This window comes from Palaemon carinicauda, chromosome 19, assembly GCF_036898095.1.
Source record: "Palaemon carinicauda isolate YSFRI2023 chromosome 19, ASM3689809v2, whole genome shotgun sequence".
In the NCBI taxonomy this organism is placed as follows: Eukaryota; Metazoa; Arthropoda; class Malacostraca; order Decapoda; family Palaemonidae; genus Palaemon; species Palaemon carinicauda.
The window spans coordinates 34720485-34725484 of record NC_090743.1 but is presented as its reverse complement, the minus strand read 5'-3'; the positions used below and the strand labels follow the sequence as shown (position 1 = coordinate 34725484).

Genomic DNA, 5000 nt, shown 5'->3' with positions numbered 1-5000 from the left:
AGATTGAACGGTCTCAAACTCCAGTCCACATATTGACAGGCAGGGATGTTTCCCAAAGGCTAATTTGTTTGTTTGTTTGTTAAAAAGTTACCGGAATTAAGCTCAAAACCGTGTATGGGTTTTATCTAGTGCGGACCTCGCAACAAACAACAATTCCTAAGATTTGGGAGATTATTATTATTATTATTATTATCATCTAAACTACAACCCTAATTGGAAAAGCCAGATGCTATAAGCCCAAGGGCTCCAAAAGTGGAATAATAGCCCAGTGAGAAAATGAAATAAGGAAATAATAAAACTACAAGAAAAGTAAAAGTTAAAATTAAATATTTTAAGAACTGTATCAACATTAAAATAGATCTTTCATATATAAACTATAAAAAAAAAATAATAAGAGGAAGAGAAATTAAGATAAAATAGTGAGTGTGAGTGTACCCACAAGGAAAATTTGGTTCATGGATTTTATTTATAAAATTTTATTCATAAAGTGTGGAACTGGGGCCGGGGAGGCCATTAAACAACGAACTCCTACAAAAGGGAAGATGTAATTGCAATATTCTTGTGAGCTAAGGATGGTGGATTTGGGGGAGCGTATAGGTCTACCTGCAGATTCAGCAGCAGTCATTGCCTGGCTCTCCCTGGTCCTAGCTTGTAAATGCGGGCTTGGCCGTTGATCATATGTATATATGGTCAGTCTCTAGGGCAATGTCCTTTCCCTCGCCTCTGCCATTCATAGGCGCCCTTATTAACTAACAGCAAACTTATGTACTGAGTAAGATTCAAGTTGACGAACTTAAGGTTAACTTACACAAAAAGGTAAAAAGCTGACTTACTAAATTATGCCATATCTGAACAAAGCGTTTAACGTACAAAAAACTCTATTAAATTTATGGTTCAAAATTATTTATTCTTAATTTTTTAAACGAAATAAGTGACATCCATTTTACGAGAGGTCATACATAATTATAAGTGAAATGATCCCATCGCAGACACTGATTAGTTCAATTATGAATTCATTATGAGACATTATATAACACCAGTATCAAAATTGCCGAGCGCATAAACTATTCACTTTGAGAATGACCAATGATATTTGAAAGACCTTCTATTTGATAATGTATCAGTTCACCCAGATACAGCTAATGGAATTAGGAAATTTATTAATAAATCCATATTTGCTACGATGCTAAATTATGTATTTATTAAAACCATGATACAAAAAAAACTAATTCAAATTTAGAAAATAAATTTATTTCGAAAGGCTACATAAACAGAAAGGTATTCATATGTGAAAAATATTTAATAACTCCTATTCTTTTTAACTTTTGATAAAGGTAAATTCTAAGCAGATACATAAACATAAAATTATTATTTTGAGAAAAATAATCAACAAATCCTAATCTTTTTATACTAATGATATATATATATATATATATATATATATATATATATATATATATATATATATATATATATATATACAGTACACATATATATTCCAAAACTGATCGGCTATATAGATATAAGGAAATTAAAATAAAAATAAAATCCTTATTCTCTTATATGAAAATTGTAATAAAAATGGACTTACGGAATTTTGGCCACATGGTCCATCAAGGCTAGGGAGAACATTCCTTGCATGGGGGGGGGGGGAGGGGTGGGGCGTTACCGAGGTAAAGCAGAATGATAAAATGTGAGTCCAACTATTGTCTACAGTACACCTCGTGAAGTACAAAAACGGCACTACCACCCACATCGCTACTAACACCACGGAACAACTTCGGGCTAAAAAACTTTCAAAATCTTTCACTAAAAAGTGAATAGGATGTATAAATACAGATCGGTTTAAGGACTATGATAAAACCGAAGGTGATTAGTAATTCCAGAGCCTGCCAGTGGATGGGGAGAAGCATTCGATAGGGTAGAAACAATGAGATAGGAGTTCAACAGAGAACTGCAGATAGTAGAATGAGAGAAGGTTGACGAGAGGTTGAATAGAGTCTTTTCATAGTATCATTATTGAATTATTACCTTTGCCAACGAAGATGAAAGGAGGTTAGGTTTTAGCCCCCGTTTGTGTGTGTCTCTTTGTTTGTGAACAGTTCCCTGGCCACAATTTTAATCGTAGAGTAATGAAACTTGCAGCGATTAACTGTTAAGTAAAAAGCTGGAATTGATGAAATTTTGGAAGGTCAAGATCAAGAAAAATTTCCAAACTACGTAATCAGCCGTAAGTTTGGACATCGTTATTACAAAGACTTCAAACTTGGTTCGTATTTGGTTGTATGAAAATCCAGAACAATTAACACATGTTAAGGTTGAAGGTCAAGGTCGAGTCCAGAGTCAAGATCAAGCAAAAGGTCAAATTCCGGTCATCAACTATACGGCCACAACTTTAATCGTAAAGTAATGAAACTTGCAGAAATTTCAAACTGTCATGTAAAGAGCTGGAAATGATGAATTGATAATAAGGTAAGCTGGTTTCAAGAAATAAGCTGCCGTGGCGGAGGTCTGATTCTCAAAGTGCTTTTCTAATGAATTAATAGACCGTAAGGAGTATGATATTCATACATCTAAGACGTACATGTCATAAGCAACCTATTAAATCTGTCTGATTATTCTGTGCAGGCGTAGATCGGGCAGTACTAAATGGTTAGGAGACATTTCAGTGCAGGGCCAGATATTATGTTACAAACAGTATACTTATTGTATCATAAATGCCAACCTTACATACATTAGTGTTTAAAAGTCAACCGAACGCAAAATGCTTTGTATAAGAAAATCAATCAAATGATAAAATATATAATTTTGTTTAGTGTTCAAAGAAAATTTACCATATATACTGTAATCACTAATACCATAATGAAAAGTGAAAATGCTTTTTGAATCCTTACCAGACAAAGGTCTTAAAAAAAGACGAAGCAAATAAGGATTCACATACAGTTTTGTCTCCTAGTGTTTATATATATATATATATATATATATATATATATATATATATATATATATATATATATATATATATACATATATATGTGAGTGTGCTTGTGTGAGTGTGTGTGTGTACATATATATAAATTTTACATACATATACATATATCTATGCATTATATATACACCTATATATGTTGAAGCCATTGAGACCATCTAAAATATAACCAGCAAAAACTATAATTCAAAATGACACCAAGAAGCATGCATCGCTAATTCTAAGAAAGTCGTTTTGCATAAACTGGCAGTGAAGACCTTTGTGCACTGCAGGAGGAGAGCGAAATTGAATGAGTTTGAGGTGAAGTGTCTAAGGAGTATGGCTGGTGTATCTCGAGTAGATAGGGTTAGGAACGAAGTAGTGAGGGTGAGAACGGGTGTAAGAAATGAGTTAGCAGATAGAGTGGATATGAATGTGTTGAGGTGGTTTGGCCATGTTGAGAGAATGGAAAATAGCTGTCTGCTAAGAAGGTGATGAATGCAAGAGATGATGGGAGAAGTACGAGAGGAAGGCCAAGGTTTGGGTGGATGGATGGAGTGAAGAAAGCTCTGGGTGATAGGAGGATAGATGTGAGAGAGGCAAGAGAGCGTGCTAGAACTAGGAATGAAAAGCGAGCGATTGTGACGCAGTTCCGGTAAGCCCTGCTACTTCCTCCGGTGCCTTGGATGACCGCGGAGGTAGCAGCAGTAGGGGATTCAGCGTTATGAAGCTTCATCTTTGGTGGATAACAGGGGAGGGTGGGCTGTGGCACACAAGCAGTACCCGCCAAACTCGGTTGAGCCCCTTGTCATACTGGGAGGAACGTAGAGAGGAGAGGTCCCCTTTTTTGTTTCATTTGTTTGATGTCGGCTAACCCCAAAAATTTGGGGAAGTGCCTTGGTATATGCATGCATGTATATATATATATATATATATATATATATATATATATATATATATATATATATATATATATATATATATATATATATATATATATGTATATATATACATAAATATATATATATGTATGTATATGTATACATGCATAAAAAATCGTTAATATAAGAAATAACACAATGCAGTAATTATTATCTAGGCAAAAACTACACATAAATGTACAAAAAGATAATTGACAAGAGACTGCTAAATTTGATATCTCTGCCAAGATTTGTCTGTTCCTCCGTTTTGTAATATTTTGAAAGATATTCACTAAAAGACTAAAAGGAAGATTATGTTCGATTCTTAAAAGTTTTTTCTTGGTAATATTGGATTAAAAATGCTTGATAAACAAAATAATGATTTAGTAATTATTGATCGAATCATCATATCGAGCTAAACTGTTTGAAAGCATTATATCTGATAATTCTTCTCGAAAAAAAAATTAAAACTATTCTATGTAGCGGATTTATCAGGTTGAATTCTTTTATGATCATTAATTTCAATCTTAAAAAAGGCTTTTGTTTTCATATACCGGAGATATTAAATGGAAAGTTTCAAGAGTTATCAAAGAGAATATCGTGTTGGAGCAAAGAAAATTAATCCACCTAAAAATCATATAGAGAATAAAGTGATAAAAAACTGTTCTATATAGCGTATTTATCATGCTGAATTCTAATATCATTATTAACTTTAATCTTAAAAAGATATTTTTGTTTTCATGTAATAGATAATTAAATGAAAAATTTCGTGTTATTAGAGAAAGAAATATTTATCCACCTAAAAATCAGACACAGAAGGAACTAATAAAAAGAGATGGACGCAAAAAATAATGAATATAACCACAGATGCTTCATTATCACATCCTATACACCTGATCCCTAGCGGGATGTTAATACGAAAAACGAATCCTTCCTTACCTGGTGCTGTCCTCAGGTGAGCGGAGCAGTCTCCCAGTTGATGGATATTAACGTCAGCTTCTTATATTACCTGGAAGAAAGAAGGTATTGGTTATTGGGGAGAAGTACCTGCAGGGAGGAATAGAGGAGAGAATAAACATACTGTTAAGGAGAAAACTATGATTGTTTTGCCA

At 33.4% G+C, this 5000-nt stretch overlaps 1 protein-coding gene across 2 annotated transcripts in view; it reads right to left on the bottom strand.

Annotated features, from left to right (window-relative positions):
* Positions 1-4823: 4823 nt before the first annotated feature.
* Positions 4824-5000, bottom strand: part of LOC137658193 (uncharacterized) — a 164050-nt gene continuing 163873 nt past the window's right edge. For both annotated transcript variants that reach the window (XM_068392868.1, XM_068392869.1), the window contains one exon: positions 4824-4897. The gene's annotated coding sequence lies outside the window, so the exon portion shown is untranslated. The remainder of the gene's footprint in view (positions 4898-5000) is intronic.